Here is a 22,793-nt window from a genome sequence, read left to right on the forward strand (position 1 = left end):
TTGGGGTTCATAACTGCAACTGCTGTAGCGAATGCCCTCAGACTTGGGCTACACACACCCCGGGCAAGAGATCCAACCCACATCAAAGGAAGATCCTTGGATTGGGTTGCGGACCTAAACAATCATATCACCATTACGTCTAAGACCCCTTGCCCTTGGTCTGACCATCACATCCTCTGCTTCACATTCCCCTTGCAGAAACAACAACCATCAGACAACCTAATTCTACCACCTACGCTCGCACGCAGCTCTAGGAACATTACTAAGTATTCTATCTCCCCACTTCTCGCATCCTTGGACCTCGCACCCTTGGACCGGGAACACCCTAGCTCATTTGACCCAGCGATTCTCGCAGACCTTTACTCTAGCATGCTAACCAAAGCAGTGAATCTGGTAGCTCCGCCCTAGAAGGGGCAAACCCACTCACATCAACTCATGGTTCACCCCTGACCTCTCTGCCGTGCGCTCCAAAAAAAGACAGGCAGAAAACCTCCGGAAGAAAGACCCAATTTACCTTACCAAAACTACATTCATCACTATAGCCAAGGAATACAAAGAGTCCATCATCGGGGCCCAAGCAGCAACTATAGGATTGCCATGGCCAACTCTAACTCGTATGAGTTATTTGAAATCTTCAGAGTACTAGAGACCCCATTCCTGCCACCAAGCACCATCTCCAAGGACGAGACTTGGTGTACTAGCATTCAAAATGCTATGTGTGCAAAAATAATCTCCTTGCAGCAGAAAATATAAAAGAAACAAGCAGCAATTAACCCAACAGCCTGCTGGTCAACTTAACAATAGCTCACTCCGCCCCAGCATTAAACTTCAAAGTAGTATCGGAAGTAGAAGTAACTAATATTCTCAAAAATTTAAAACCCTCCAGATGCAAAGGGGATATATGCCCAGCCTCAGTAATCAAAGAGTGCGCTGAAACAGTAGTCCTGGTCATAACTAGATTTATCAACACCTCCTTCTGATCCAGCCAGGTCCCCACCAGTCTAAAAGAATCTTGGATACTCCCACTGCTAAAAAAAACCTTCTCTGGACACCCTCACACCTAACAACCCATCACCACAGTTCCATTCCTTTTAAAGATTCTTGACAGGGCTGCATACATCCAAATACAGTCCTATCTAGAAACCTATCACATCCTAAGAATGCGCCAATCTGGATTTCGGCCAGGTCACGGCACAGAATTGGCTCTTTTAGACCTAGAAATCCAACTTGACTCATTCATCGATGAAGGCAAGCCTGCCCTCCTCCTCCTCCTCTGCCTTTCTGCCGCCTTTGACCTGTGTGAGAAACCAGAAGGTGTCTCACCCACAAGTCCCTGGCGATCTGTCATCCAGGTGGCCAGGACACTGCCATTGCTTTTGGAGCCAGTTCCTGGGGGTGGAACAGTGCTGGAGGATCACCTGGGTGAAAGGTCTTCGGGGAGTGGGACACCAGATGATGAGACGCGGTATCCCCTTCCCTGTAACACCATTACCCCATCCTACCCGGTAGGATATTTAGGAACTCTACCCCACCCCCCATGTACAACACAAACACTTTCTCACGGACAGCCTGCTATAAGGGAAAACAGACTAACACCCGAGCCATGTACCTGACTTGTCCCAATACTATGGTCAGGCGAGGTCAGGCAATTATCAACAATCACTCACACCTGACTTCCATCTCAATGCTTCCCCCACACAGATAAAAGGCGGAGCATGAAAGCACACTCTGAGCGATGCAAAGCACACGAGGAAACAGCAGTTTCGAGACGGCAGCTGAGCACAAGGGAAAAGATGGCAACACCGAAGGGCATCGCAAGGAGGGAAATGCCTGTGACCTTTTTGACATGGAACCATAACTTTCCAGAGACCTCGAGAATAGAAAGCGTAAGACCGGGAAACCAAGCTGAAGAATCCTACAATGTGTGTCGGAGATGCCTGGGAACCTCTCGTGTCAGTAATGAAGGCGGGCAGTAATCAGGGCGGGGAGAATCACCAGCCACTGTGGTACCACCCTTGGCTCCAAGAACAAAGCTGCTTCGGTGAAGTCAACGTAGCCGGTGAGTTGGGGAGACCGATACGAGACCGGTCTGTGTTGAAGCCAAGGTTGCAAGTAGCAACATTGTATGGTGAGCGCTAGAACAAACATTGTTAAAATGTGTGTGATAGACGCAAATGAAGTTAAAGTGCTGATGAGTGATTGAACATTTAAAGCAAGCTACAATACCTTTGACAGAGTGGTCCGGCACCGCGTGGGTCCTCAATCGAAGCTCTCGGTAAGGTATCCAGCTGAGAAGTAATAACAGTAGATACATTTGTTCCTAGCCCAGCCGAGGGAGACCAATTGAAAGAGAATTAATAAATGTGAATCAGAGTGGTTCTGCGACGGGTCAAGCAAAATCCTGGGCACAGTCGAAAGTCTTTTGATGAAATAGAGAACATTTGGAAAAGTACTTGTATTTTGTCTGAGCCCGGCAGAGGGGGCACGGGGTGAACAGAAAATCAGCCGAGAATTTGTAAGTGTGAAATCCTATGAAGAAAGGAACTTTGATGTTTGTCGGGCTGTATCAGGCCCTCTGTAATAAGAGACTTTTAATGGAAAAGATACTTTGACACAGGAGGCCCTGATGTGGAAGTTTTGAACTGCATCCTTGTGCTAGAGAAGCTGGAGACTGTGCTAAGCTCGAGTGTGCCACCTTGTCCCGTGCTGTAAATGTGGGTGAAGGAAGCCAACGGCTCCACTTCCCTGACATATCAATTCTTGAACACTTTTCTTTTGCATAACATTGTTTCCCACACTATTTGTATTTAGAAGTAAGGAATGGCAATAGGTTTATTAGTAAAGACCCTTTTATTCTGACAAGACACCACTAGCGTTGCGTTACTATTATTTGATGGTCGTAGCTTGCTCCCATCTTTAGATTTTGGATTAGATAGGCGTTTTTGAAACCCAATTGAAGTTCAATAAACACCCTTGAACTGTGGTTACTTTTGTCTGTTTTACTGTTTGATACCATGCCTTCCTTACACCTGGTAGACCACAACACGGTATGCCACCACCTTACTGCCTCAGCCAACTTCTCCCACAAAGCCACCTTATGGATAGCCTCCTTCCTGGAAAATAGGTCCACGAGAGTCTTCTCAGATACTGCCAATGCCCCTCCCAGCCCCATACCCTGCGACGTACCCCAGGTGTCCTGTGCCTCTCCTTCACTCTCCAATATCTTCACCAAACCCTTTTTTGATCTCCTTGACACACTTGGCATCTCCTGCACCAATTACCCAGATGACACCCAAATCCTCCTCCCACTGACAGACTTCTTCCACGAAGAGTCCCAGACCATTAACAATATCTACTCCACCATGCATTCTTGGATGGCTTCCAACCATGTATGCCTGAATGACGATAAAACAGAGATTTTTCTAGTTGGATCACCAGCCGTGCTCAAGAAACTCAGTGCTGAATTCTCCTCCTTCACAATAGATGGAATCCAGATACCCGTCTCCTCCGCTTTAAAACCCTTGGGTGTCCACTTGGAAGCCACACTTTCACTGACCAAACAAGTAAAGGCAATTGCTTCCTCATCCGCATATACAACAACACTTATCAATGAGGCTAGACATTGCCTCTCACCGACCAGCTGTCTAACCATCGCCAGAGCTTATCATTGGAGTAAGACTAGACTATTGCAATGTCCTCTTTGCAAGGACCTCCAATCAGAACCTGGTCAAATTAAATTACAAGTAATTCAAAACAATGCCGTGCGAGCAGCCCTGAACTTTTCAAAAAGAGACCACATCTCAGCCGCCAGAAAAAAAGTCCATTGGCTCCCCATTCGAGAAAGGATAATCTTCAAAACTCTCCATCATGCACAAGTGCCTCTCCAACAGAGCCCCCAATACCTAGCCCAGAAGATGGAGAGATCCAAATCCACTAGAGCAGTAAGAGCCCCCCATGCAAACCGTCTAGCCGTACCAAAGGTGAAAAGAGTAAGAGAAGGAGAGTCTAGCATCCCCACAGTTGCTGCAACCCAGTGTAATGCCCTCCCACCCGGCCTTAGAGCAGGAACCTCCTACTGGCCCTTCGGTAAGGCCCTAAAGACTTGGCTTTTTGTCTTGGTAACCCCTGGCCCCCCACACCTCACCAGAACGATAATGGACTGGCTGCGCCACAAACTCCTCCTTCTCTGACTTTTTCCTTTGATATGTCTGCAAGCTTCCTTAGCTTCCTCTGTCCAGGTGTCACGCCCATGCCTATGTTTTGTGTTGTTGATAAGATGATTGTAACCAGTTTGAAACAGCGCCCTGATGCCCTCAGCTGGGGCGCTTTACAAGACCTTTTCAGACACTGAAGGAAGGATAGTCTTAATTAAAGTGAAGAATTAGAGTACAGGATATATATATTAGATTCAGGAATTCTTTCGACAGACAACTTAATGTAATGCCCTGGATTGGTAGATCTTTGGAGAATGCTGAACTCTACTGGTGAAAAATACTTCTTTACTGAGCACCGCCAGGTCAGTTTTAGTATTTCTCCAAAAGTGCTTCCTGACATATTACATGCTGCAGCCAAACATTTCTGAATGGCAAATCATTCTCTTATTTATTTGATCTTCTTTCCATAATGCCTCTCCTATCCAGATAGAGGTTTAGTAATGTCCTGCTGTTGACACCTATGCTTGGTGACCTGCTGGAAAAGCCATACATTCATTTCATGAAATTAATTTGGGCCATGATTCTGTCCGCAGTGGTTTATATTCCTATTCAAAAACTGATCAGAGAGGAAGGATACTGGGGAAGGATGCTGGTTACTCCTCTAAGGAAAAAAGGAGAGGAAGCATGACTTTGCACATTCATAGATGGATCTTAAAAGTAGGAAGGGTACATTCAAACTTTACCTGCCTGACTGGAATCAAAGCCAAGTCCTGTATTTAATATGAGAATGCTGCCTGTTTATGCAAATAGGATGGCATTGTTGTGCAACACGTAGCATAGAGACTGAGGCTGTATAAGGGTTTGAATCAAATAGCTGAGGACAAATCCTGAGATTGTAGTGTTGCAATGCCTAGATATTGCAATTAATTAAGCTTTTTTAAAACCTTTACTCATCTCTGTTCTAAACAGCATGGAAAAGGATAAATGTCTGATTCAAGATCCTCTTACAGTGTTGTGGTATTTTAGAAACATATTATGTGGGATTCTGCATCTTTGCATGATTAGTAATGGCTAAATGAAAAGCAAGATACTCCCCTATAGGGTCTATGCAATGGAAAATACCTCTAGCCAACATCAGTCATGCCATTGCATACCTGTATGTTCTGATCTGTAGGTATCGGTTGGAAAAGGTATTTTGTCTGCATAGCGTTAGTTAGGGCGGGTCACCACCTGATGTAAAGGGGTGACAGCAGATTCCATACACAACTCCACACAAGGATTTGTGCTGGTCAATCCAGTAGCTGCCGCACTAGATACATTTCCATCAGTGTTTCCCCTTTGTTAGGAGCTCGTGACCACTTAAAAGATTCCAATAATGCACCCATCAAAATATTCTTATCAGAAGCCTCCCCTCTCGCTAAGTCACACAATCTTCCCAGCCATTGTGAAGAAAGGTTAGCTTCATGATCTAATCTAGTTTGCAGCGTTGCCGTGAAAGATTGCAAAATAATACGTTTCGAGTGTACCATAGCCAGCAAGGTGGCTTGGTCCTTAACGTTTTCATGCATAGACTCATTAAGTTTTATGAAAGGTGCCAACAAAAATAGTTAATGCAGACATAATGGTGTTTTGTAATTGAAATGCCGATGTGGCAGATGAATGCAGTCGCAGTGTGTTTGTTAGGAGAAAATACAGAATCCGTGGCAGTTGACACTGATGAAGAACAAGAGGAAGTCTGGGGGTCAGAGTTTGTCGAGGACTGGCATTCTCTTCTTTTGTATCGTTTAGATTAGACACATTCAGAATTGACAAGATTGGTGAAGCCGAGTCCACTGAGGTAAGTAAAACTCGGTCAATAGGATCTGATTGCGCTGAGCTAAAAGGTAACTTTGTCACTTTAGAGTTAGCCCCCGACCTACCCTGTCGCTCAAGCCTCATTTAATTTCTGCAATGTCAGGAGACAGATAGGCTGCCAGGATTAAGGTCCCAACAGAACACTGGTGGTTGGAGTGTCCTGTTCAGTGGTGTAAGGAAGGAATGGCATCGAAGTAAGACATACACAAGAGATCACAGTTCAATGGTGTTTATTAAACTGTAAAATGGGTGAGATAAACGCCTAAACTAAACCTAACTCTAAGATGGGAGCAAGCTATGATCATCGACTAATAAAAATACAATCCTAGTGGAAATTTAAACAGATTTCCGAAGGCCTATCTCGTCTCGCTGGGTCACTCTGTTAGCCTATGGCAAGTGCGGCCTTTCCAAATCAAAGTTCACGCAGCGTTGCCCTCAGCTGGGCGCAAACGCCTGTTTCACAATTCCCTCAGTCGGGTTCAAAATTTCTTAATTCACAAAACTTCTGCAACGTGTCAAGGACTTTCAATTCTACAAGGGGTTTGGCTCGACCCTTGTATGACAATCTGAACAACCTGTTGTATCTTAATCTTCTTAAAGTTGCCACTGCAACCTTGAGTCTAACACAGTCTACCCCACTATCCGGTTCTTCTGACTAACCGGTTGTGCTGAACTTGCTGGCACTTCTTTTGCCACTGGAGTCAAGGACGGTACCACAATGGCAACCACGTCTCCCCACCCTGGCTAATCAGTGCAGGAGGGTTCCATGTACCGCTGACATCTGTCACACCATTCGCCAGCTGCGATTCCTGGTCTAATGTTTCTTTTGTCGGAGGCTTTACGGGTCTGGGTTGAAAGGAGCATGGGCAATTCCCTCGTTAATGTCCTTTCAGGTTTCCCTGCCTTTCTCCTCCGTTTGAACTGCCGTTTTGGAATAGCTGCTTACTCAAATGTTCGGCCTTGCTCAAAGTGTGCTCTGCCTTTTATCCAAGTGGGGAAGGGGAAGGGCAGTCAGGTGTGTGTAGTTGTCGGCAATTGCCTGACTCTGTCTGACCCTTGTGTTGGGACATGTTAAGTAAACAGCTATGGTATTAGTCCATTGTCGCTCACGGTTTGAGAAAGTGTGCATGTTGGAAAAGGTGGGGGGTAGAGTTTCTAAATATCCTACTGGACAGGATGGAGAAAAGGTGTCATAAGGAAGGGGATACCATGTCTCAATCCTCGGTGTCCCACTTCCATTGCCCGAAGACCCACCCCCCATCCAGGTGATCCTCCCACACTGGTCCACCCCTAGGAACTGGATCCAATAGCGATGGCCGTGTCCTGGCCACCTGGATGACAGATTCCCAGTGACTAGCGGGTGAGACACCTTCAGGTTTCTCACAGTGGCCTGAGGTTCACATTCACATGGAGAGGTAACTAAATGTTCCACTGTAGAAGCAGCTTTTTGTTCCAACTGTAGATGTGTGGGGGTGTACGAGCGGTTTGAATTGAGTCATTTGTATCACCACCCTCTCCCATCATGGTAACTACCTAACCTGGAGCTGCTAAAAGTAAGTCATTATTCTCCCTCCCATCAATCACAGCAGGTGCCAGCAAACCCCCATTGCTTTGATTGTTATTCAGCTCGGCTCCAGGCCTTTCATCAGCTTGTAACAACTCTGCATCTGTTAAGTCCTGGATGTTTATAGAGACAACTATAACAAGCGGAGCGATTGAGGTAAGTACATCTTTATCAATTTGTGATGGGGCAGCCGTTCCAACCTCTGTTCCCAGCGGGGTACCTGACTGAACTCGTCTCGCCGAACTCACGCGCAAAAAAAAATGGCCTCTGCCATAAACTTATAAAAGGGACTATGTCCCTTTTTGGATGACGGCGGCCATTTTGGAACCTGTTTTCCATGGCCGCCGTCATCCAAAAAGAGACAGAGTACCTTTATTTTTGACATTGTTTTCATTCCAAAGGGAGATGTGCTTGTGATCCTCCCGCACTGGTCCACCCCTAGGTCCAGGTCCACCCCAAGATACTTGATACAAAAGCGATGGCTTTGTCCTGGACACCTGGATGACAAGTCCCTGAGGACCTGCGGGTGAGACACCCTTCGGTTTCTCAAAAGAAACAACTTCAGAAAAGGTTCCTCCTTCATCTTCACTGTTTTTCCTTCAGGTTGTTGGGACGAAGTGTGGGACCCTCTCGATGCATACCTGTTCAACAGAGGTGAAGAGACTTTGATTCAAACATATCCGTATCCAGAACAGATTTGCAGCATTTGAAACTTTGGAGGTGGTGGATTGACTGGCCTTATATTCCATTCCCAATCTAATAGGCCGGTGTCATCACAATTGTTCTTTAATACCAATGTTCCTTCTGAGTGCCGAAAAAGTTAGTCTGCTCTTGAAGCTGCCATAAGTGCTCTACCCCACCTCATTTATTGTTCATTTGACAACAGTGTTCTTTCTTGGAACGTAGCCAGCATTGCTTATAAAATGTAAAGAGGTCACTACAATTGACTTTTTTTATCTGGATTCACAAGTCTTCTGCTACAAGAAACCTGGGCTATCAACCCTCCTCCCCCATATTGATGGCTTTTCATCCTTCAGTGTCCTGACAAACAAAGACCCCTAGGGAATGAAATTCAAGGCAACGTGATACTAGTTACCTTAACTTCAAACAACTTTCTTTGGTGTTGTGATTGTTGGGAATTTTGGCTAATGACCACATTGACTAAAGCTGGCTGTAGGTCAAATGTTTGAAAACAAAAGGCTCGATTGCCTTTTTTTCGACAGTAAAAGGACCGAAAAAGGGTCAATTTTTTAAAATGTATTTTTATGGGGGGGGGGGTCCCCCCAAACTCCCCGTTTCCTTTTATAAAAAAGTTTTTTATACATGCTAAACTAAAAAAATATAAATAAATTAAAAATTCTATCCTTTTTTTCAGTCCTTTTACTGTCGATCAAAAGGTCATTCGATCCTTTTGATTCAAACATTTGACCGGACACCACTAAAGCTCTCCTCCCTCCTGCTAATAGTGTTACAGGCCCCCAGATTGTGCCTGCTAATGCGCTTCTTGACTATTTATGTGATAAAATATTGCCCTGTTTGATAAGAATTTAGTTCCAACTGTAGGTGTCGGTTTCAATTTAAAGTTCTGCTAATGTCCTCCAGAATCAATATTTGATAAGCACACAATATGATGTGAGAGATGAAAAACCCAGTCACGACTGATCCTAGAATGAATGAATGGTCTTGTTTTTATGGAAAGTGGAATAAGTTGGTTAAATGGCAGGATTCTTCCTGCTATTCCAAGAAAATGTACTTTATCTGGTTCTACATACTCCTCAATTATCAGTTGTTTGAGTTTTGTTGAATTATTGGCCTCTGTTGAGTCTGTGAAATCCTATCCAGGCATGACAGTGGTCACTGCATGTTAATACTGATATTAAAACTTGAATGTGAGAAGGATGAGACAAACTCCTCCGCAGAGTTTCCAGAGGGAGATCTTCCTGCAAACGCTGGGTGTATTTGGCGGAAATGAGCAAATAAGGAAAAATGGTAAGGATTCTTTTCAGAAATCACCTATATGTGCTAGGCCTCTGTGCTAATCCAGACAGTGATCAGCCGTAATTATCTGCATTTTTAGTAAATTGCATGAAGGTCTGGGAGAAGGGCTAAATGTAAGTGGGCGTCTGTTTCTAGCTAGTTTGTCTCTCAATGTAAGGAGACCAAAAGCTGCGTTACAAGCAGAAGTAAGAGCTATTGGGTGCTCTTGTGTCGGCTGCATGAAATAATGCAAAGCAGAGTTAAACAGTTTGACCTGGGAAGAACGTTTGCTTGCTGCAACTGATTGCAATTCCAAAAAATGTTGGGGGTTGATAGTTCATGGACCATCCTTCTTTAAATAAATAGTCCTGGGTACCACCAGCGTGATTCTGCTTTTGTCTCTATTAGGGAGTTAATATGATATGGCATTTATAACGCTCCTATACAAAAGTGTTTCAAGGTGAGACGAGGCAAGGAAGGGGAAACAGAGGGAAGACAGAGACACAATCTTACTAGGCCAGGTGACATGGAGATCGTGCAAGTGCAGGGGAGGAGGGGAAGGGGAAAAGTGTGAGGGGGAAAGGGGAGGGGAAGTGCAGCACATAGGATAAACAGTAATAAGTAGAAACAATTAATGGGAACAATAAATAGTGCGGCCAGCTGGTGACAGGTGCAAGGGTAAGTGCAGACATCGGTTGTCAAGTAAGTGCTGGTAGGGGGCTGTAGGGATACAGAACCAGCCCTAGAGTGCAAGGGTTGCCAGGGGGCAGTGCAGGTGTGCTACTGGCGGGGAGGGGACCTGGGACTGGGAAACAGAGGGTAGCCAGGTGACCAGTGCAGTTTCAGCCAGGAGTTCAGCAGGGGAGAGAAGGAGAGAAAGCAGAGTTAAGAGGACGGTCTTGAGTTGCTTCCGGAACCGGAGAGGTTTCTCCTCAATTTTCAGAGAGGCAGGGAGGCTGTTCCAGAGGGAGGCCCCAGCCGAAGAAAGATCTACCACCAACTCGTTGCTTGGAGAAGCGACTGACCCTGAGGGAGTTGGAGGCGGATGAGCGAAGAGCTCGAGAAGGAAGATATTTAGGAAGAGAGAGTTGAAGGTTTTGAGGCCCCAGGTCCCAGAAGGCCTTGTGGACAATGCAGAGGGTTTTTAACTTAATCCTCACAGCCACTGGGAGCCAGTGCAGAGATTTCAGTCCTGTAGAGATATGATCCCTGGGCTTGAGGCCAAGGACAAGTCTTGCAGTCCTGTTCTGGATAAGTTGCAGTGGGCGGAGAGCAGAGGCAGGCAGATTTAGAAAGAGGCTTTTGCAGTAGTCCTGCCTAGAGAGAACCATAGATCTGGAGAAGGTGAGCTTCTGGGGGAAGGAGAGGAAAGGAAGAATACCTCTGAGGAGGTGCAGCTGGTAGTGTAGTGGTAGTGTGACTTCTTAGAGACGTCAGAGATGTGATGAGAGAAGGAGTGTGGAGTCGAAGATGACCCTGAGGTTTTTAGCCTCACAGATGGGAGCAGGAAGAGGACCAAGAGAGACCGGCCAGAGAGAGACAGGAAAGGAGGGAGCGGGTGTGCCGATGAGGAGATTCTCTGTCTTACTGGCATTAAGGCAGAGATGATTGGTGGCACACCACTCCTGGATAGCAGACAGACAGTCGGAGATGAGAGAAGGAGAAGAGGTGGCTGAAGGGAACCTGAAAATGAGCGTCATCCACATAGCACTGAAAGTTAGGGCAGAGAGCGACAATGCGGTGAGCAAGAAGTGCCAGGTACTGGTTGAACAGCCAGGGAGCGAGGTTAGACCCCTGGGGAACATCACAGGTAGAGATAGAGGAGAGGAAGGACCCAAGTTGGAACTGGGAGGGATAATTGGAGAGGAAAGAAGTAAGCCAAGCCAGGGCCTGATCAGTGACACCCAGGTTATCACAGAGCCGGTTGAGCAGGATGGCATGTTTGACCGTGTCAAAGGCAGAAGAGAGATCAAGTAAGATGAGGGGGGTGTTTGGAATCAAGGTTGGAGAGCAGGTCTTCACGGATGTTCAGGAGAGCAGTTTCCATGCTTCTGTCAGCTCTGAAGCCAGACTGATGGTCATCGAGACAACCAACAGATTCAGTGTGAAGATTAAGCTGGGAGATGGCCAGGAGTTTGCCCAGGAAGTGAGTGATGGAGATTGGGCGATAGCCAGGCACGAGGGGTTGGCAGATGGTTTCTTAAGAAGAGGGTGCACAAGGGAGTGCTTCAGGGGGAAAAGGAAGACTCCAGTGGCGAAGGAGTGGTTGCAGAAGTCAGCCAGAGCAGGAGCCAGGGTGTCCATGTGGTCCTTGATGGTTTTGGAGGAACAGGGGTGAACCTGTTTTGACGAGACTTTCATAGATCAGACTTGGCTAGAAAACTCATCTTGGGAGAACAGGGAAAAGGCAATGAAGGAGGGAGGAGAGGTGGCCGAAGAAAGGCCAGAGGAGGAGCAGGGAGTAGAGGGAGGAGCGGGAGAGGATGAGATAGAGGACAGGATGTCCTGAGTTTTAGAGATGAAATGAGAAGCCGGAGCCGTGCAGAGGGCCTGGGCAGGGACAGGAGAGGTAGAGACTGTAGCAGGATTGGCCAGTTCCTTGAAGATTTTAAAGGGTTCAGCCAAGTTGTTAGAGGCCAAAGAGACGCGGGCTAGGATGTGAGCTCTCTGCTTGGTGCGGACAGAGAGCCGGTATTGCATTGGATGCAAATGTTTTGGAATGGGGGTGTTTAATTCGTTGTCTATCTACCATGGAAGGAATAGAAAGGGCCATTATGGCCATGAAGGGGAATAAAAGCTCTAGTCCTGCAGATCTATACAAAGAAAATGTGAAGCTCTAGTGCCCACTGTTTATGAGAATGTTCAATTCTGCGATACCTAAATCCAGCTGCTCACAGAGGTCTGGAAGATGGTGATCTTGAGCCCTATTTTAAGAAGAGACCGGCTGTTACCTGAAGGTCATCACCATAGCTCTCTTCTGGACAAGTCATTTAAAGGCTTTTCTGTAAGGGACAGATTTATGGGCAAAGAAAACAATTTTTGTTCCCCTATCCAGCTGGATTTCGACGCTGGCGATTCAGTGTTAATTCCTAGAATACCAAGTGCCCTGCGGAAGCTTACTTGTAGATACTCAGAATACATACATTGGGCCTCAGTATTCAAATAAATCTGCTACTATGAGTTTAGGCCTTAGAGCTCGAAAATGTTCCTCTAGCATTAGCGTTAATAATTTGGCGATCTCCAAGATCAACAATTATGATTTTTTCAGAGTTCCCTTCCCAGAAAAATGAAACTTGTGAAGCCTGTTTGTGGGAGGGACTACTAAAATGACCCCGGCAAATGATGGTATGTATAGCTTCGCACATAAACACAGCCCCCGGCTGATCGGTCCCATGCTACTTGCCTAGGAACCTAAACAAAAGAGACAGTAGTTATGTATGGGGCCATAGCATGGGGTGTGACAATTGTACTCGCCCACAGCAGCTGCAAGAGAGGTTTTGCAAGAGCCTAGCATGTCTTCCACCCTCTTCCCCTTCCTTTAGAAACACAGACATCTCTGGCTGCTGCATCTTAAGGATTTTTTAAAACTCTGCTAGGTTTGTTTGAAAAATTCAGTCTAATACGAATGCATATTCACTTTTATTGCGAAACATTGTAACTATCAAAATACAGGACGGTGTGAGGTTGGCTGTGGAGGGGGGATGCTACGAAGACGAGGTCAGGGGAGTTATCTTCAATTTGAGAAGTTTGCGAATGGAGGGAAAGGAGTGTGTCGATGGGAGAGTACGCAGTTCAATATGGTGGGTCTTGGAGGTCCAACTCATAAACGAGTACATAGGAATGTTTGCCATGATTGAGTCAAGTGGAATCTGTTTAGGGGCAAGGGGACCGGTAGATTCGGACAATAGTGGGGGGTGGGCGTTGTTGTGTAGTATGTTCAAAGGAGGGGAGATAATGGCAAATAATGCAACTGGGGCAAAGCTCTATTGACCATGAGGCCAAGTCGTCCACTGTTTTTGTTCCTCCTGGGCGGGTGGAGAATGCATCCATTGTTGGTATGGAAGACTGATGGAAGTGAGAGCATTCCAGGTGTCAGTGATATACATGACTGTGATGCTAGGGTTGTGGGTGTCAAAATGATCGCAGGGACAGATGTGTTTTGCATCGTGGTTGGGTAGCCCAGTGCCCAAGGGTAAGGGTAAAAGGAGAAGTGGGGGACGATGGGCTGAGAACACCTGTAACATGAGGTGCATAATTAGGTTAGATGCTTTGAATGATGACTGAGGTGCTTGTTGTTCTACTTGTGAAGGATGAGATTGTGATAGGATATTGAGGTGGGAGAAGGAACAGGTGTGCTGGATAGCAGGGATGATGGAAAAGATGCAGAGAAAAGGGACAGGAACCTGAGTGCCAATGTGTACGAGGGGAAGGGAATTATGGACTCTGGTGTGTGGAGGTGGGTAGTAGTTGATAGGCCTTTAGGAGTGTGACTCTGAGACCAGGTCTGTGCCTATCCGGGCCTAACAGGGTTAAACAGATGTAGCCCAATGTCTTTTACATTAAAAGCCACGCATGAACAACACCTTTTAGGTACTGAGTGAAAAGGGCAAAGCTTGTTGGCCTCATCTGATAATGGCTCATGACCTCCTGTTGGGGTAGAAAGAATGGAAGGAGCTGGACACCATCATGAAAGGTGGCTCCGCATGGGTGGGGGCTCACACTTCCCCTCCTTCACAGGCAGCAGCTGTATGTGTGGTGAGCTTCCAGTTAAATTCCGCCGAGTGAAAAAGAATACTAATGACCCACCAGGTTTAACTACCACTTTTTGGGCTGAATAAGGCAGGGGTGGAGAGCGTTCACAAATATTTAAAGAGTGAATTATATACTCAAAGACATTAAAAATCTTTAGGTGGGGTCTGTGCTTGTTTATCTATCACAGTTCCTCAATGGTACGTAAGCACGAGAGCAATGCTATATGCTATGGTAAGGCCAGGGCCTGTATTACAGAAAACATTGCGCAGGTGCAAGTCCAATTTAGCGTGGCACATTCTGGTGCATAAAATGCTGTACTGCAAATACATATTGTTACACTGCATAATTGCTGCACAGCAGTGTTTGCGCCATTGCAAATGCCATACAAAATAACACTGTACCAGTGCACTTCTGACATAATATGGACCAAGTGAGTAGCTAGGGGTGCAGAATCAGCCCCTTTCTATTACACGTTATACATTTGAATATGCCAGACATTTCATTTTCAGCACTGCCACTCAAACTCCTTGGCATCTCTGCCAGTGTGCAGCCTCCCAGTCAGGACAGAAGACTGGGGAGTGATCACAGTGGACACGCTCCCCGTGTCCTTTTCTGCTCAACGTGCCCACCCTGGGAGTCTGTTCCTTCTTCAACTGCCCCTGTCATGGGCACTAATAGAATAACTTGATGCAGCAGAAAGGAGCACATCATGATATCACCATAACTCTATAGAACTAGGATTGACTCGCCCAAATACAGACAGAAATGAGGGAGGCAGGCCTTGGGAAGTTCTTTCATCCCCTAAACGTCTGGCTTTGTGCTTCTTTGACACAGGGGCTCGTTAATTAACTTGTTGACTTCATCTCCTACTGGGAGCTTTAGCTACAATTGTTTTGGGGTCTTAGTAAAGGTCTAGAATATGGAATGTATACTTACATTTTGTATGATTAAAGGAAACTGTGTTTAGAATTTGTGTTACCATGATTGGTAAATCCTGTTGATTTGTGTTTTCCATGATTCCAGGCATTATCTTCTATTGGGATCCTGCTTATTGATCAAGTGATATGATATGATAGGTTATTTATAATGCACTTAATACCCAGAGGTTTCTAAGCGTGGACCGGGGGATCGAACCTGTGGTGCTCCGTGTTGTCTTGCTACCAAGATGAGCACGTTGCCTGTGAGCTATCCTCCCGAGACTAATCAGATGGTTAAAAGGGTTGGTAATCCTAGGTTTTTCTTTAAATCTATTGAAATTGTCACTTTGAGGAAGGAACCTATACTTTATTGGTTGCAATCAAATATCCTGGCCTGTTTTTAAAGCAGTGAAAGTGCATAGAACAATCTGGGCACAGAACAAAACGGCCCAGATTGCTCTGCCTCAGGATTGATTTTTTTTTTAACTTTATTTAAGCTTGGCAGCCACAGAGTACAGAGTCCTAAAAAGGAGAAAACAGATCACGTTTGCAACAGTGGTACATGGAGTAACAAACATACATACTCAGGTGATCCCCACAGGGCCAGAGTCTGCACGTGCCTGTCCTCCACCCCAGGGCCGTTTAAGTCCTCCTTCAAATTACCCATTCATTGTTCACCTCATTGGCCTGAGTGTGGGGGCCGATTAACTAGGTATGCACAAACTTCCCCCCAACTATCCTTGGGCCTGGATGTAGTTGGCAATGTCCCCATATAAATCTCCTGCAATTTTCAGCCCAGGTCAAATCTGCCAGTAACTCTTTAGACAGTGGCGGGGTGTTCTCCTTCCACTTCTGTAGAATACACCGCTTGGCCACCATGCACCCCATATTGATAAAAGATTTAATCCATTTCACAGGAATGTCCGATCACAGGCCAAAGAGTGCTCCCATGGGCGAATATGTGACGGGCAACTATGAGAAACCAGAAGGTGTCTCACCCACTAGTCCCCGGGGGATCTGTAATCGAGGTGGCCAGGACACGGCCATTGCTTTTGGATCCAGTTCCTGAGGGTGGTGCAGTGCGGGAGTATCACCTGGGTGAGGGCTCTTCGGGCAGTGGGAGTGGGACACTGTATGGCGAGATCCAGTATCCCCTTCCCTGTAACACCTTTACCCCATCCTATCCGGTAGGATATTTAGGAACTCTACACCCCGCCCCCTTTTTAAAACATGAACACTTTCTGACGGACAACCCGCTTTAAGGGAAAAGACTAACGCCTGACCCGTGTACCTGACATGTTTGAATACTATGGTCAGGCAATTATCAACAATCACTCACACCTGACTTCCATTACACTTCCCTACATGGATAAAAGGTGGAGCACAAGAGCAGACTCTGAGCGAGGCAAAGCACACAAGGAAACGGCAGTTTTGAGACTGGAGCTGAGCAAGAGGGTAAAGACTGCAAAACCGAAGGGGTCGCAAGGAGGGAAATTCCCTTGACCTTTTCGACAAGGAACCATTGCTTTCCAGAGACCTCAAATAGAAAGCTTAAGAACAGGAAACCAGGCTGAAGAATCCTGCATTGTGTGTCGGAGATACCTGGGGCTTTCCCGCATTAATAATCAAGGCAGGGAGAATCATCAGCTGCTGTGGCACCGTCCTTGTCTCCAAGAACAAAGCATCGTCAGTGAAGTCAACACAGCTGGTGAGTTGGGGAGACCAATAAACGACCAGTCTGTGTTGAAGCCAAGGTTGCAAGCAGCAACAATATATGGTGAGCACTGTTTCGAACATTGTTAAAACACATGTGATAAGTGACGCAAGTGAAGTTAAACTAGTGATGAGTGATTGAACTTTAAAGCAAGCTACCATACCTTTGACGGAGTGGTCTGGCACTGCAGGGGTGCTCAATCGAATGTCTCTGTAAGGAATCCAACTGAGAAGTAATAACAGTAGATACAGTTGGTCCAAGCGCGGCGGAGGGAGACCAATTGAAGGAGAACAAATAAAGGTGAATTGAAGTGGTCCTGCGACAGGTCAAGCAAAATCCAGTGCACAGTCGAAAGTCTTTGATTTTGATGAAATTGAGAAAGTTTGGAAAAGTATGTGAATTTGGTCCGAACCCAGCAGAGGGAGAACAATTGAAGGTTTTGTGTCAAAGTGGGTCTGAGTCTGGCAGAGGGGGATCCGGGGTGAACAGTAAATCACCCGAGGATTTGTATAAGTGAAAATCCTAAGAAGAAATTAACTTTACTGTTTTGACGTGTTGTATCAGGCCCGCTGATATAAGAGACTTTGAATGATAAGGAGACTTTGGCACAGAAGGTCCTGATGTAGAAGTCTTGAACTGCATCCTTGTGCTGTAGAAGGCAAAGACTGTGCTAAGCTAGAGTATGCCGCCCTATCCCGTGCTGAAAACGTGGGGATGGGAAGGCAACGGCTTGAATACCCTGACATATTTCTTTTGCATAATTTTATTTCCAACACTATTTGTATTTAGAAGTAAGGATTGGCAAGTAGGCTTACTAGTATAGGCCCTTTTATTTTGACAAGACACCACTAGGACTGCATTATTATTTGATGGTCGCAGCTCACTCCGATCTTTAGATTTAGCATTAGATAGGCATGTTACAAACCCAATTGAAGTTCAATAAACACCCTTGAACTGTGATCACTTGTGTCTGTCTTACTGTTTGATACTATGCCTTCCTTACACAAACCCGCCGCTTCAAACAGCATATCAAGTACAGACTTCCAAAATTCACCCAGGTGATCGCAACTCCATAGCATATACAGATGGTCAGCATTATCAAGGGAACATCTCAGGCATGTGCTGTTAACTGATACATTTTGCCAATCCTGGCCGGCGTGTGGTACAGTCTGTTTAGAATCTTATATCGCACTAGTTTGAATCTGGAATTCAGGGACACCGTTTTGTTTTGGTGAGTGAGCACATCTGCTCCATTGGCCATCTGACAGGTCAGTGCCTATAACTTCTGCCCATTGGAGCCTAACCCTGTGATGTAGTACCTCTATTTTGCTCATTATCATTTTATTCAGTGTGTCCAGTAGCCTGCGCCCACCCCAAGAGTTGGTGATATACAAGAGGGAGTCATCCCCAGGGGGTTGGGGGGCTCAACTGGGTAGCCCTCCCACCATGCACAGACCACTGCACGCAGCCAATAATATTGTACAATTTCCAGAGCTGTACCCCCGTGTTTTTGCTTCCACGTTTGCGGCGTGAGATGCTTCTCTTCCGGGAACAGATCCCGCAACACCCTGTACCCCATCCGCTTCTGGTATGAACTAACTGATTTACCCCAAGTAGGGCCAAGGACAGGGAACCTCCACAATAGAAGCCACTTGTAGTATGGATGTGCCACTCCTATTTTCACGTAAATAGCCTGCCAAGCAGTCACTGTATTGAGAACCGGATCATATGGGCAGTGGTCTATATACTGCGCGTCAATTATTAATGTCCTAGTGTCCGATTTGCCTGCCACTAACCCCTCCAGTTTAACATGCAGCAGGGCATGCCCGTTCCCATACTAATATGTGGCGAACTGTGCTTGTGCCGTAGGCCATTACATTTCAAGATACAGAGCTGAAAAACCACCCCTATGGTAGTGTCATTTCCGACCATTTCTTCTGCACGGCACCCGGCACCCGCGTGCCATAGAAACTGTGCTAGAGTTCCATAAATCCTTGCAAATAAATATACAAATGTTTGGGCAATAATATCATTTTTACAAGAGCCAATCTTCCCGCTAGTGAAATGGGAGCCGGTTTCCATCTAGTAACTCTCTCTTCCACATATCGCTCCTGGATCGCATAGTTGTCCCGGAGGAGTGTGCCCTTTTCCCTCTATATAATGACCCCTATGTATTTTATCCAGTCAGGGGCCCATCGCAGGGGGACATCCCTGTATGGTTCCCTTGTGGCAGCTGTCAGCAGAACAATCTCCGACTTAGTATAGTTTACTACACCACCCGAGTATTCACAGATGCATGTAATATCAGGGTCCAGATTAACTTGCGGATCCCTGACATAAAGTAATATATCGTCCACATACAATGAAATTATCTCTGGGGGCCTTCCAATCATATCCCTCGCTTCCCGTGGCGTTCTCCAACAAAATCCGCCATTGGCTCGATGGCCAGTGCGAACAACAGTTGTGATAGGGGGCAGCCCTGACGAGTGCCTCTACCAAGAAAGACTTCAGAGTTCACCAAAACTCTGGCCACTGGTCGGGAGTACAAAAGTTTAATATAGCGGATCATGTTGGAGCCAAGTTCTATCTCCCCCAATATGGTAAATAGATACTCCCATGACACCATATCACATGCCTTTTGCACATCCAGCATGACTGCCGCCGCAGAAGCCTCAGGAGCCAGCCTTGCCATAACTTGAAACAAGCAACGAATATTAAGGGTCGTTGATCTACCTGGAATGAAGCCTGCCTGGTCGATGGACCAGGCACAGCATCAGCGGGAGCAAGCGATTCACCAGCGCCTTCGCATAGATCTTAGTCTCAACATTCATGAGTGACAGGGGTCTATATGAGCCACAGTCGTTGCTAGATTTGTCTGGTTTGAGCAACAGTTATTGGCTTCCCATAGCGACTTCAGGAGAAGAGAGTTCTCCAGAGATTCCTCCCAGTCTTCTAAAAGATGAGGGGCCATACTCTACATGAAACTCGGCTGTCAACCATTCTGGGGCCTTACACTTTGGAAGATCTCTAATAACAGCCATTAGTTCTTCGACCGCAAGTGGCGTATTTATATGATCCCTGTCTGGCACTTTCAGGCACCTGGGACAGAGGGATATCTTGGAGCAGGTAGTGGATAGCCAGCACCTCTTATTGCTGACCAGCCCCATATGATGTCTCATAGAAACTTAAAAACACCCCAAGGATGTCCTGATCAGTCCATTTACTATCCCCCTGAGCTTCCAGGACACAATCAACTTGGATGGGTCCCCCTTCGTAGCGCAATATTGGCCCAGTGTCCTCCCCAGTCGGTCCTCCTCTGCATATTTCCTAGCGGCTATTGGCTGAGAGAAATGCCTAGTTTCCCTTTGTTCATGGTCTCCGAATTGTTCCAAGGTGATGCAAATGCACGCCAGCAGCTACGGGGTAGGCACAGCGGCATACACATTCTCTAACGCCTTGAGCTTTTCTTCGCATGGCTGTAAACCGAGCCGAATAGTCTTAAGGACCCCACTTTTTCCTAGAGATTATCCCTCTAATAAACACCTTAAACGCCATCTAGAGCCACAGGATGTGGCGTCTGGAGTATTGCAGAGGAAGAAGGTCTTTATATCGCCTTCAATGACAGCCTTTAACACTAAATCCTGTAGCACTTCTGACTTGAATCCCCATACCCTGCACTGGGCAGCCCTCTTACCGACTGCCAGGCACACCACTATGGTCTGACAATGTACGCGGGAGGATATCCGCAGTAACTACCTTCCCTATGAGCAATTGTGAAAGCAGGAAGACATCGATACGCAAAGCCCTATCATGTACTGAGGAATGAAAGGTACAGTCACGTGTTTGCGGGTGCAGCAGGCGCCATACATCCAGGAGAATTAACACCTCCATCTGGCATAGCAGGCTACGCGCAGCTCTGGATGGGCGCCTATGATCTGTACCGGTCCTGTCCATGCTCTGGTCTAGAATGAGATTCATATCTCCTCCCCACAGGATAGGTATCATTGCGTATGCAGATATAATATTCACAATGTTGGTGTAGAAGTCTGAGGAATCTATGTTCGCTCCGTATGTGTTAACTAGGAGTAACTCTGTGCCTTCAAGGATGTCATGTACAATCACATACCGGCCTTCAAGATCAATATGTGATCCTCTCCCAGTAGATTTAAGTGATTTGTGAATGAGAATTATAAGCCCCCGGGACTGGGTCGAATAGGAAGTGAAGTACCTGTTTTTCACCCCACAATGCCACTAAATTCCCAATGACCCCAGCTGTGGCATGCGTTTGCTGAAGGAAGAGGACATTGATCTTGTGCTTGTTAACATACACCATAACTCCCCTTGTCTTAGAGTAGTTACCCACTCTCTAGATGTTCCAGCTCATCACCCTAACCGTCATCGTAATTCCATGTAACCATGTCTCCCCAGGTGCAGGAGCCCCGCAATCCCATACATCCAAGACTACACAATCTGTTCCATATTATGATGCACCTTTGTCTGCCAAGATATTTTTGGGAAACTTTTCAACCCCCAACCCATCTTCACCCCTCTTCCAACCAATCCCCTTCCAAATGTCACCAGTCCCTCCCTACCGGCCCTCACTGCCACCCCCCAACCAGGAGTGTAAACCATGCCTTCCTGACCCCCCCTCCCCCCAAGCCACAACTGTACAGCTTTAACATCATGGCTGATTCCCAACTGTAACAAGAAGATAGCATTTGCAATGGGGGCGTACCGTCGCAACTATAGGCACTTCCTTTCGAGTCTCTAATAGGATATACACTTCACAGTAGCTGTGATATGAGCCCAATGCCATAAACACATATATAAGGACCACCATCTCACTGAACATTAGGTGGTGATTCCCTCATGTTGCAGATTATTCCTCTGGGGTCACAGCAGGGGGCTACTGTATAGGTACTTTGGCCTCGATATACTTCACTGCCTCTTCTGGGACCCTGAAATAATACAGTTTGCCCTGGAATTGAGAATGCACTCTAGCTGGAAATAGCATAGCATATGGTATACTGCGCTTTCGCAGCATCTTTTTGACCCCCAGGAACTGGCGATGCTCCTGCTGAACCACCACAGAAGAGAAGTCGGAACAAATCCAGCCAACTTGGGAGCCCAGTCAGAGCTCTTTCTCGTCTATTGCCAGCTTCAGGAGCAAGTCCCTGATGCAGTAGCTCAAGATTTTGGCTATTATTGGTCTTGGGAAGTCACCCGGCTTCGGCTTTTGGGTCAGGGCCCTATGCGCCATCTCAACTGCAAAGAAAGGTGACAATTGTGGCTTCCCTAGTAGTTCTCTGAGCAACCTCTCTACCGCTTACTCCCAGTAAGGGCGCCCTCCGGGACCCCGACTATTCTAAAAATCTTCCTCCGGGAGTGAGATTCAAGGTCATCACATTTGGCTTTTACGTATCTCATATCTTTTGACTGGGCATTAACTGTTGATTGTAGGTCGCATACAGTGTCTTTCATCATCCCAGTCTATGTCTCTTCCTCACTGATAAACTGGACCTCTTTTGCGAGCTGTGCCCCCTGATGGTGGTGACATTTACCTTGATTTCAAATTACTCATTCACAGCAGAAAACCCTTTTGTCATGGTAACCAGCATTTGTTGTAGCTCAGAGGAAGGGGCGCTCCCCTGCTGTTCTGGGGCCACTGTAGGCTGGGGTTGATTTTGTGATTTTGTCCACTGCTCAGTCTTTTTACCCCCACCTGCACCTTGGTAATATCTCACAGCGAGCTGATAGTAATATGGAGGTGCTGCCACTTGAACCTTCAGCCCCAAAGTCTCAGTGAGGGTGCCTCCACGGGTGCCACTTTACAGCACAGCTTGTCCATGCAATATAATTCC

The sequence above is a fragment of the Ambystoma mexicanum genome, chromosome 9 (assembly GCF_040938575.1).
Source record: "Ambystoma mexicanum isolate Mex_15411 chromosome 9, UKY_AmexF1_1, whole genome shotgun sequence".
NCBI lineage: Eukaryota > Metazoa > Chordata > Amphibia > Caudata > Ambystomatidae > Ambystoma > Ambystoma mexicanum.